The 12,798-nt window shown below is 40.7% G+C and overlaps 1 protein-coding gene and 1 long non-coding RNA gene across 8 annotated transcripts in view; one reads left to right on the top strand and one right to left on the bottom strand.

The window, feature by feature from the left end:
• LOC141110765 (transcriptional enhancer factor TEF-1-like) overlaps window positions 1-12,798 on the bottom strand; it is a 126,171-nt gene that overhangs the window by 42,258 nt on the left and 71,115 nt on the right. The window lies entirely within an intron of this gene.
• LOC141110766 (uncharacterized) overlaps window positions 1-12,798 on the top strand; it is a 90,759-nt gene that overhangs the window by 55,837 nt on the left and 22,124 nt on the right. For both annotated transcript variants that reach the window (XR_012236341.1, XR_012236340.1), the window contains 2 exons: window positions 3,627-3,791; window positions 10,542-11,196. This is a non-coding gene — a long non-coding RNA (uncharacterized lncRNA). The remainder of the gene's footprint in view (window positions 1-3,626; window positions 3,792-10,541; window positions 11,197-12,798) is intronic.

Raw genomic sequence — 12,798 nt, 5'->3', positions numbered from 1 at the left:
TACCCGAGTAGCTGACGCGTTTCACACCGTATTTGGCGCTTAGTCATAGCTGAGCTAGGTTTTGTGTTTTCTGGTTTAGATAATCACGCAGTATTATCTTTAGGGGGGACATGAAAAAAAATTAAGACAAAGCATGTGAAAAAGGTGACCTAGCAACTAAAAAGTGTAGTAGCTCACTCTAGCTGAAAAATTCATTATTTTATAGACACAAGGTACCATATAATTTATTTTAGAGCAACACAAGGTCCACAATTTGCATGTCATATAGGGATATTCAATAAATCTCTGCAAAGAGCACTGATGATAAATACAGTATAGAACCTGAATGAGTTATATATAGAACCTCAGCATGAGTTATTCAGATCAATTACACATGATTTTGAACTGGTAGCTGTGGTTACAGTCTTTTGCATAGTGCTTTTCACTTTGCTGAATAAGCCACATAGTTTTGTATCCTTTAGCTTCAATGACTAAAATCTATGGAATTATTTTCAGTCCCCTAGCTGCAGCACTCCTTGGCCTGTACAATCACAAATACATGAGACAGTGGGGTTGATTTACTAAAGGCAAATACACTTTGATCTACAAGTGCACTTGGTAGTGCAGTCGCTGTAGATCTGAGGGGAAGATCTAAAATGAGGGGAAGCTCTGCTGATTTTATCATCCAATCATGTGCAAGCAAAAATGCTGTTTTTTTTTTTCAAATTTCCTTGCATGTCCCCCTCAGATCTACAGCGACTGCACTACCAAGTGCACTTGCAGAGTGGATTTGCCTTTAGTAAATAACACCCAGTATGTTATTACTTTTTGAATATGATGTCTTGAAGTAATAAATCTGCAACTCTTTTGTTACCCATTACTCTTGATTTACAAACTGGTCAAAACAAAATTGATATTTTTACTATTAATAATAGTGTGCAGAACGGAAACTATGGTTTCAACATGGTAGCCACTAAACTCAAAAACCAGATGGAAGAAAATTATCAGATTAATTATGGATCCTTCTAGACTTAAAAATGTACCCTGCTAGTGTTTCCAGTTCAGCACTCCACCATTAAATGATGTTCCTAGTTCTGAATTCTACTATAATAAAAAAAATAAAATCAGCCAGACTGTCCCATAATAGCTCTCGCTGGCAAACAGAGATAGGACAGGTGTGGCTAAGATCCTCAGTTAGAAGCAGCGGATGATAGAACCTACAGGCATCCACCCACAACATGTGGTCAGAGGTATAGGTCTAATTTAAAGCTGGCCATATACCAGTTGATTTTCATTCAGACATTTGTACTGAAATTCTGAGTATTCAATCATGCCATCACTGAGTTAAAGCAGAACTCCAGCCCCCCCCCCCACCAAAAAATTTAAAGTAAAAATACTGTAGCTGCTGACTTAATATTAGGACACTTACCTGTCCAGGGATGCCGGCACACCAGCCGGACGATTTTCTCAAAGAACTCTTGGTTGCGGCCGCCGCCATTCCTTGTGAGGGAAACCGGCAGTGAAGCCTTGCGGTTTCACAGCTGGTTCCCTACTGCGCATGCAAGCTTTCTGAATGGCCCAGCGGAGGGGGGCCGAACTTCTGGGGGCCGCGGCGTGGTCTCCAGGAAGTGGGGACGGGTACCTGTCAAAAACAGGTACCCGCTCCCCCCCCCCCCCCAGTGTCAAATGTGGCAGAGGGGGGGGGGGGGACAAACAAGAGGAGCTTCCCTTTTGCGTGGAGTGCCGCTTTGACTATATTTTTTTAAAACACTTAAGCAACAAATAGATGACTCATTATTCTTTCCATCCACAGGGCTGGAAGGAATAAAATTGCTCAATGACCCCATCAACACAGTCAGTGTTGAAGAGGGAATCCCTTCCGCAACGCTATTATGCTCTGCCAGCGGGCGGGGGGCTTGGGTTGGGTCGCAAAGAGCCTTCCCGGCTGGCAGAATATAGTGTTTAATGCTAGCGGCTACAAAAAAGGAAAGAAAGGAGGGCGCAATGACCTAGTGCATTACCACTGGTAACATTTATTAAAAAAGTAAAACAGCAAATGGATACTCACAAACGAGCTTGAAACATCAGGCATAGACAGTAGCTGCAGGTGAGCAAAATCAAACATCAAAAAACCCTGGACCGGACATCGGGTAGATGGGGCAATGGCTGACGCGTTTCTGGGGAGAACCCCTTTCTTCAGAGCCTAGACGGGTAATCCGTCTAATGCTAGCGGCTAAACACATATCGTCTGTGACTTACATATACACATTACAAAATGTACAACTCCTCCCCGAGCATTAACCACATTCATAGTAAGGCTGGGTATACACAGAGTTTTTTTTTTTTCCATTCAACCAGAAAGTTGAAAAAAAAAAAAACACCCAGATTTCTGCATCCACACAAGCAATGTGGATGCAGAGCCTGCCTTGCTGTGCTATTGTATTCTGACAGCAGGGGCAGTCTGCTAACAGCACCCCCTCCCCCCACGTGTATGCTCAGCTTTAGAATGTTTTTTTGAGAAAAAAAATTTCATCCTGCTCCTTTGAATTTTCTCATCACTATAGTCAAAAAAGATTGTCGATTTGCCCCAATAACCATTAGAATATTAAAGCGTTGCAAAAATGAACATTTTCTAACAAAATTCTACTGGCATATGACCAGAATACCAGCTGGCAAATATGGATTTTCAAGAACATTCATATGAACACATTATTGGTTATGGAATACCAGCTGGCTCTAGGAAATATGAACACTCAATTCAGTTGAACATTTACATTCAAGTGCTCTCACTGAAGAAGTGGGGTCATCAGTAGCCTCAAGTTTTTAAAGAGGAAGTAAACCCTGATGGGTTTTTCTTCCTCTTTTCCCCTGCAAATTAAAAGCATAATGGGCTAGTATGCATCGCATACTAGCCCATTATGTGGCACTTGCGAAGCCTGCGTTGTCCCCGCTGGTGGTTGCATCCATCTTCGCCCCCTCTCCCTTCCGGAGTCGTGGACTCCAGCTCTGTGACTGGCCGGAGTCACGTGACATCAGTCCCGAGCATGCGCGCAGGAGCCGTCAGTCACGGCACTTGCTAGTGAAGAAACGGCATGGAGGGTCGTTTCTTCGCAGTGCATGCGCTGATCACTTTGGCGCAAGGGTATATGGTAAATATCTCCTAAACCATGCAGGTTTAGGAGATATTTACAGTACCTACAGGTAAGCTTTATTATAGGCTTACCTGTAGGTACAAGTGGTGTAATTAGGTTTAGAACCACTTTAAGGCTAAATAAACCTCCGTTATATATTGTGTCACTTTGATGAACACCAAATGCAATGCACCACCATATGACTGCACCTCCTGAGCACACAAGGACGTCACCAAATGTTAATTTGCTGTTAGTAATCTCTGAGTCTTTTCTCTAAGTTATTTGGCAATGCTAGCCTTCATAATTTCATAATATGAGGACTTTTAAAATATACAAAATCAATTTTTAAATGTTTAACATTTTAAAACAATTTTAATTTTTAAAACAAAGCTTTATAATTTGTATGCTGATCCTAAAGAATACAACAGTATTTCAGCTGTTAATGCAGTTCTCAGAAGAAATAATTTGGCCCCTTTGGGTTATCCTACCCACTATTTGAACTTTTTTTTTGCGTAGGACATGCCTGCAACATATAATGGGAGATACTGCCTAGCAGTACTAGGGTCGTCAGTTCGAATCCCCAACATGACACTACCTGCCTGGAGTTTGGAGTGTGGGAAGAAACCGGAGCACCTGGAGGAAACCCTCGCAGGCACAGGGAGAACATTCAAAGACATGGTGGTAGGTTAATTGGCTACTGTCTATATTGGCCCTAGTATGTATGTATGAATGCGAGTTAAGGACCTTAGATTGTAAGCACTTTGAGAGCAGGGACCGTTGTGAATGTGCAATATATACGTGATGCGCTGCATAAATTGACAGCGCTATAGAAGTACCTGTAATAAAGAAATACCAACTTTTCTTGGATAAAAGCTTTTTGTGCACCATGAGTAACAAAGAAGCATTCCATGCCCCATGCACAATACAGCCTGCCCGATGTCCGGGGCACCAAGCTGTTGCAAAAAGTACCAAAACAATAGTTTGAGACGTTCAAGCTTTAAGTTGTAAATGGAGACAGACAGTAAAATGGGCAGACATAACCAATTAATGTGTTAACTTGGAAGCATGCAAACTGTTGAATTACTTAGAACACTTTAAGATTTGTATTTGTAACAGGTTGAAGAGTGAGAGCCAATATTGTCACAGCTGCCATGTGAATCCACCGTTTGGTCATCCATTAGTACATCTGCTTCACACCCCCACTCTGTTTGAGAGCAGAGCTGCGGGGCAAACACATCCCCCTGAACGAGACAAGTCACAGCACATCGGTGACCAAATATAGCAATAGCGAGGCTGAAAGTTGCACTAAGCCAAATCTACAGTCTGAAGGAAACACTGGAGTTCAGACAAATCATAAACTGAGCCTTCCAAATGCAGCCGCTGCCTTATTAACTCCAAACATGAATCACACTGCCTCTTTAGTAATCCTGGCTTAGTTCAACAGCATAGTGACATTAGTACTGAGTGTTAAGCTACCCAACTGAAGGGATTTCCTGCACTTACACATAGTAAGCGCTGCAAATCAGTTTTCTTGGAATAGACAATTCAGAAAACTTCAGTAAGTCTACAAGTTACTGATCGACTAGAGGTCGCTGTGATTTTGTCACCTGCATGATAGAAATTATATAACTGTTGGCATCTTTCATCTTGTAAGCAAAAATCTTGGACGCAACAGCCAAACTGAGTTTTTTGTAAGAGTCACTGTTAAAAGTCTAGACAAAAACTAGTTTTCTATGGAAAGGTGAAGAATTAGAACTCTTGTTAGGTTTTTACTGCCATGCTAAATTAGGGAGATTAATCCTTACTTCACATTCTGCTGACAACAGTTTTACCAAACAGAAAATCTACAGTGCAGAAAAAAATAAAAACTTGACAGGAGTTCCAGCCCTCCCCTACTGTGCTTGCTGTTGGAACAGTCACCCTTACTTTCTGTCGGGCAAATCATTCTCAGAAGGGCAGGAAGTGAGAATAGATCTCTACTACAGCACCAGATAGTAGTAAAAACTGGACTTCCCCACCCTATACAAGCTGGTCATATGCTAAAAGATTTAGGTACATAGAACAGATTCCTTTATCCACACTATATATATCTTTAATTTAACAAATTTGCAGGGTCAGTTATTGTATTCTGATAACCAACAGAAGCAGCTGTCAGAATACCCAGGCAGCGTCTGCACTCGATTGGATGCACACACTGTTCGATTGACAACTTCCTTCATTCTCCTGCCTGACAACTTTCCTTAAAAGTTCTCAGGCAGAAGAAGGCCTACAGCACCACCCAAAAAATCACCAATTCCTCAGGAATGGAAATGGCTAGCTTTAGGAGGACAGGGACTACCAACACAGCCTGTCTTTGTATGGATACAGCACAGACTCCTAACAACGGGTTGTGGAGAGCTGAGAAAGGCTCATCAGTCCCCTCTACAGAAGTAGGAAGGAATCTCTTCAGAACGTTGCCATATTGTGTTCAACCTTTACAGATCTTTTCCCAGTTAGCTTTGTGAAGGGTTAAACCTTCTGTAGCCAAGTTAATAGAGCATGCAATGTAACAGAGGGTAGAACAGGTTCTGTTTAAACGGCTGCTTTCTTTCTCTGTCAATAGGTTTACTGTGCCTGAAGCAAATGTCAGCAAACAGTTTCCCAGGCCTGATGTGTAATGTCCGTCAAATCTGAGGCAGGTGGAAGGCCGAGGCACCTGTCCAGTGTTTTTACACACAGCCAAAGTGTTCATCCGGTCAGCTCCACTGGGAGAAAGCTAGAAGAACTTTTTTTTTTTCTTCGGATAAGCATATTATCGCTTAAAGCTAGACGAGCTGGCAAAGTTGAAAACAGAGTATTACAGTTATCCGGGCTTGTTTTCACACGCACATAGCAGGTTTAACTAGGTAACCCGCTCCTCCTTCTAAGTCTTAAAACAATCATCTGCATGACTCATACTGCTCTGTCACTGTCTGCACTGCTCTTTTAACCCATCAGTGGATTAACAAACCTAAAGGCTTGCAACATGTTTCTAATGCCTACTTTTAATTCCCTGTAGAGCTCAGGACAACAGGCTGAAGCATATCTGTATGTTACCTTTACGACCTTCCTCCTGAATGCTTTCATGAAACAGTCCTCACTTCTAATGGGGAGCTCATGGAACGGCTGAGGAACACAAAGTGAAAACATAAGCATCAAGTCCAAGGCAGCACTTAGCGCTCATGTAGACTAACATGACCATGGTAAAAAACGAATCTTCACCAGCACACTTTGGTACAGCGATAATCTTGACTTTTATTCACATAAAATGACAGGCCTCACAAGCCAGTTTTTTGGGACCTTGCAAGATGCCTTTTTCATGGAAGAGCCTGCCTTAAGAAAGGGATCCTGTGAGGTCCCAAAATGGTTACTTGTGAGTCCTGGCCTAAACCCGATAAAACACCTTTGGAATGAATTAGAGCAGAGACTGCGTGCCAGGCCTGCTCGTCCAACAAGTGCCTGACCTCACAAATGCGCTTTTGGAAGAATGATCAAACGTTCCCCACAGACACACTCCTAACCCTTGTGGACAGCCTTCCCAGAAGAGTTGAAGCTGTTATAGCTGCAAAGGGGTGGCCAACTCCATATTAAAGCCTACAGACTTATGTCCTGTACACACGGTCGGATTTTCCGACGGAAAATGTGTGATAGGTCCTTGTTTTCGGAAATTCTGACCGTATGGGGGCTCCATCACACATTTTCCATAGGAATTTCCGACGCACAAAGTTTGAGAGCTTGTATAAAATTTTCCGACAACAAAATCCGTTGTCGGAAATTCCAATCGTGTGTACACAAATCTGATGGAAAAAGTGCCACGCATGCTCAGAATAAATTAAGAGACGAAAGCTATTGGCTACTGCCCCGTTTATAGTCCTGACGTACGTGTTTTACGTCACCGTGTTCAGAATGATCGGATTTTCCGATAACTTTGTGTGACTGTGTGTATGCAGAACAAGTTTGAGCCAACATCCGTCGGAAAAAATTCATGGACTTTGTTGTCGGAATGTCCGATCAATGTCCGACCGTGTGTACGGGGCATAAGACTGGGATGCCATTAAAGTTCATGTGTGTAAAGGCAGGCGGCCCAATACTTTTGACAATATAGTGTATAATAAACCACTTTTTTGACTGACTTTATTAAGCTGGATGAATAAAACATGCTTTATTTATTATTCCAGAACAGATTTTATTATTCCAGAACAGATTTTCCTGAACAGATCCTTGAATAACAGAATTTTCCCCATTTGCTGGATGATTTCAGTGGAGAACCTTCATGCCTGTTGTCCTCATCACCTGTTTTTATACAATCTATCTTAATGTGTGAGAAATATTAGTAAGCCCTGGCGCCAACCAAAAATGACAATATGCTAAAAAACGTGAAGCTGCCCCTTTCAGTAAATAAACCACCTCTGAAAAGCAACCTAATGAAAAGCAAGGCGTTAACACATGTGAAACTAAACACATGCAATTATCACATGTGTTAGCGCCTTGCTTTTCATTGGTTTAAGCGTTCTTAATGATCTGTACACTCAGCAAATTGTTGTGAGACCCATGTTTGCCCTTGGGTATTTCTCAACTTGCATTGCCGGTTTTTCTTGTGCTCAGAATGCTGAAAACATCAGAATATTAACAATATGCAACTTGCCATTTATGCGGAACAAAATTCTATCAAGTAAATTGTTGAAGGTTTAAGGTACATTCAATAAACCTATCCAGGACAGCACCAATTATTCTACATGTAACACAATAGGATCTCTTACTGGTAATTCCAGCTGATCTGTTTATTCATTTAGCAGCGAAGATTCCCTGAATATGTATAGTTAAACTTCGTGAAAGATGATATAGGGCACACTTTGAAAATAAGAAAGTTTCATTTATATCAGCCATTCACAATCAGGTTTGCTCCAGATGTTGCCAAGGGTTCCTTGAGTTGTGGATGATTGATTTCCCATTTGATGGTACCTGCATAGTACGAGGCGAACGTCACTTGATAGAGCCAGCTTTATGACATCAATAATCATACTAGCTGTTTGTAAGGGTGACATTCAAACCACTAATCACCAATTAATTGATTTCAGATGGGATTCCCCGAGATCTAAAAATATTTCATAGTTTTTTCTGGTGTAAAAAGGTTGGGGAAGACCAATTTATATACATTATCTTTCCAATTATATCCTCACCAGCTCTAAGGGATTTTATTTGACATCAGCACTTGCATTTCCACGATTGATACAATATATTGACTACAACCGCCCAATATAATAATAGGCTAAACTTTACATACAGTGATAAAATGCTGGTTCTTGGCTGAGCTATGGTGATCTCACTGCACATCTACCAGTTTGTCCAATTGAAAATAGAGTCTCTGCAGTCTGTAATGACAAGAATCACCCATAATGCTGAGGGTAGCCAGAGACCATCTGAGTTTTTGCCTAGAGGTCCCATAAAGGAACTCAGAGGAAATATTTTTCACTTCCTGCAAGAACATTATACTTCTCACTACTCAAAGTAATAAATGTGGCCAAGTATAACTGATGCTCTACTAATTTTACACAAATTCAGATTTTTTTAAAAATTTCTTATCTTAACGATTCCCTGCCAATGGGCACATAGTTTTTTGTTCTTTCACTGTTCCATTATGTCATTTAAATGTACTATATGTGTATTTATCAGAAATCTGTTGCCCAAAGCATTGTAACATTAGCTAAAGTTCAGTGACAACAGATTTGTTGTGTATATCCTGTTATTTACAGCATGTTCTCCATCTATACATATCAGACAGATTTTCACTAAGCAATATGTACGGATAATTTGATTACAATACAGAACACCAAGCATATTTATATAAAATCCAGCCTGTTGAAGTTCCTGTCCCCATCAGTTTCTCCTTAAGTATGCCATAGCAACAGTCGTTACTAGAAGCAAAAGGAGCTTAATTATATTTATAGTCGAAGAAGACAGACTGTCACTGGCAGCGTTTTTTTTGTTTGTTTGTTTTTTTGAAGTATAAAAGTACAGATCTCTTTAATGCATTTGGCATCTCATGTGAAGCTGAAAAAAATATCCAATTTTCATTGGACTGACCCCTTTATCCACTTCAGCCTCTGAAGATTTGGCTGCAGAATGAACGGGCCAATTTTTGCGATTCGGCACTGCGTCGCTTTGACAATTGCGCGCTCGTGCGACGTTGCACCCAAACAAAATTAACACCCTTTTTTTCCCACAAATAGAACTTCCTTTTGGTGGTATTTGATCGCCTCTGCACTTTTTATCTTTTGCGCTATAAACAAAAAAATGAGCGACAATTTTGGAAAAAAAAAAAAAAAAATATATATATATATATATATATATATATATATATATATATATATATATATATATATTGTACTTTTTGCTGTAATAAATATCCCCATTTTTTTTTTTTTTTAAAAGCTATTTTTTTCTCAGTTTAGGCCGATATGTATTCTTCTATATATTTTTTGGTAAAAATAAATAAATAAATAAAATCACAATAAGCGTATTTTGAAAAGTTATAGCGTCTACAAACTAGGGGATAGATTTATAGCATTTTTATTATTTTTATTATTTTTTTTAACTAGTAATGGCGGCAATCTGCAATTTTTATCGTGACTGCGACATTATGGTGGACACATCGGACAATTTTGACACATTTTTGGGACCATTGGCATTTATACAGTGATCAGTGCTATAAAAATGCATTGATTACTGTAAAAATATCACTGGCAGTGAAGGGGTTAACACTAGGGGGCGATCAAGGGGTTAAGTTTGTTCCCTGGGAGGTGATTCCAACTGAAGGGGAGGGGACTGACTAGAGGAAGTGACGGATCATGGTTCCTAGCTAATAGGAACACACAATCTGTCACTGCTCTCAGAACAAAACACAGATTTGTGTGTTTGCACACACACTTCCATGTTCTGTCCTTCCTGCTCGTGATCGCTCGTGGCCGGCGGTGATGGTGACTGTCGTCCACGAGCATCGGCACCCCCGCTGTGCAGCCTGCTATCCCAATCCCGCAAGCTGACGTATAGCTACGACGGTTCGCGGGATCGTGCCGACCTGCCGCATTATTATGACGGCGGCTGGTCGGCAAGCGGTTAAAGCAGAACTAAACTTTCCTATCGTTTACAGATGTGGAAACTGCCATCCTAGCCTCTGTGTGATCGTCAGTTGCCATGGTGATGCACATTGACACCAGTCATTTGATGGCTTGACAGTTCAGTTGAGAACACAAGCAACTGTTAGCATTTACAGGGTACCTTGAAAAGTAATGGTTTTGGGAAGCCATATAACCGATGGGTTTAGTTCCACTTTAATTTTTCATCTTAATTCCAAACAGACTTTTGGCCTTTGAATAGAGAATAACTTTGAAACTGACTTTTTATTCTTTACAGGTCCCACTCAGAAACTAGATCATCTTTCAACTACTGTGAGCCATTTGAGGAATCACCAAAAGTCCAACCAAAAAGTGTGAATTGAAAGGAGAAAAAGGGAGGAGGGCTGGGATTTTAGAGAAGTTGAATTCAAGTTTAAACTGTTGCTGATTCATCGTCAGTGAAAGAAGTTTATGGAAGAAGTTCATGAGCAGCTTGTCCCAGTTGGGATAGAAAAGACAGTTGTTGGTGAGAGGGAGGGAAGATGGGGAGGGGGGAGTTAGGGAGAGATCTATGCAGGAGGGAAAAGTCTGAAATTCAAGTAAATGGGCATGCCTCGGTTAAAAGGAAACTATGGCAAGGCATGACAGCTGCTTCTGGGGTCAAAGGCCACAGCTTGTGCATTCATGGGCTTAACAGTTAGAAGGCAGCACCTGCCAGCTTCAGGGTGTGTCTAGATGTTTCACTGTTTTCTCTGCTGACATGTGACAGCCAGCCAGGAGAGGGAAGAAGAATAAAAAAAAGGAGGATTATAGAGATAATGAAAACAAAACATAAAATTGCATACAGAGGTGAGGGCGCGACCGACCTATAGTTTATTTAACTGACATGCATAAACGCCATTAGGCAGATGGAGAGGAAAAATCTGCAGCTAGGGAAGGGGAGAATAGGGCAGGTAAGTCAAAGCAATAAGAAGTGGAAGGTGGAGTAGAAAGAGGAATGCTACTTAACAGTGTTTAAAACGTAAATGAATACGTTAATCAACCTCATTATTCCAGAAAAACTACAACTTTTCTGCAGATCTTATCTTAGGCCTCTCCCAAACAGGGGTATCGAACTTCGGCATTTTAGTGTGCCCAGGAAGGACAGTGCAGAGTCCGTCCCCGCTGCCTGCAACCTGCCAAAAGGTAGGCTGTGGATGGATGGGGCCGAACGCTGTACCTACTGGTACTCACATTTAGGGCCCTATGGGTGCAGGGATGAATACCCTGAGCACAGGTTTTAAAAAAGGCCTTTTCTAGATGCACATAATATAACTGGATATAATATTTATAGGTGAAGTTGATCCAGGGAGTATCCGATTGTCTCGTGGGGGTTCAGGAATTTTTTTCCCCCTGCTAGAGCAAATTGGATTTGGATTATGCTTAATTGTGGGGGGGGGGGGGAGGGGTTGTTGCCTTCCTCTGGATCAACTGTGCTTATAGGATTTGGGTTTGTATATTTTTTTTCCCCTTCTATTGGTTGAACTGGATGGACTTGTGTCTTTTTTCAACCTAACTATGTACCAACTCACCTATTTCTCTGCTTGTAAATGAAAACATTTGAGAAAAAAAAAAAAAAAAAAGCAAAAATGTATTGCTCTTCAGTAAAACTGCAACTAATGTATATCTATAGTGCCCAACAGTACATTTACATCAGTCTCCTACAATCTATGATTCTTACTTCACATGCATACAGTATCTCACAAAAGTGAGTACACCCCTCACATTTTTGTAAATATATATTTTATTATATCTTTTCATGTGATAAACACCAAAGAAATGACACTTTGCTACAATGTAAAGTAGTGAGTGTACAGCTTATATAACAGTGTAAATTTGCTGTCCCCTCAAAATAACTCAACACACAGCCATTAATGTCTAAACAGCTGGCAACAAAAGTGAGTACACCCCTAAGTAAAAATGTCTAAATTTTCCCCAATTAGTCATTTTCCCTCCCCGGTGTCATGTGACTCGTTAATGTTACAAGGTCTCAGGTGTGAATTGGGAGCAGGTGTGTTTAATTTAGTGTTATCGTTCTCACTCTCTCATACTGGTCACTGTTTTTTTTTTGCACTGCAAATTAACTTCTTCTGAAATTACTATAAAGGTTGTATAATGTGGTTAGTTTATAGCAACTTCATGCTTACCCTGCATATAACATAAAAGGGATTAAAAAGTTTCTCGTACCAGCTTTAGGAATAAATCCAACACATACAGTATTTGTCTCAAAATCATCAAGTTTCCAGTATGCAGCACTGTGGATATGCATTACTGAGAAATGGTGCATGTGGACATTCCTTTACAGAGTCTGGACTATGATGTCCTCACCAGAATAATTTACTACAGGCAATACAATTAGGTTGCCTGCTACCAACATTATTAATGAGATCTTGAGCCGCCAGCAGTCTGGGAGATTAGTGTATAAAATGAGATATTACAGCTGGCCACAGCTGTTCATACAGGATGGTTCACCATGGAAGAAGAAAGCCTCATCTTTGAATTTTCAACATTAATTA

Source organism: Aquarana catesbeiana, linkage group LG10 (assembly GCF_042186555.1).
Source record: "Aquarana catesbeiana isolate 2022-GZ linkage group LG10, ASM4218655v1, whole genome shotgun sequence".
Lineage (NCBI taxonomy): Eukaryota > Metazoa > Chordata > Amphibia > Anura > Ranidae > Aquarana > Aquarana catesbeiana.
The sequence above is the reverse complement of the archived record's forward strand: the minus strand, read 5'-3'. Positions and strand labels throughout refer to the sequence as shown.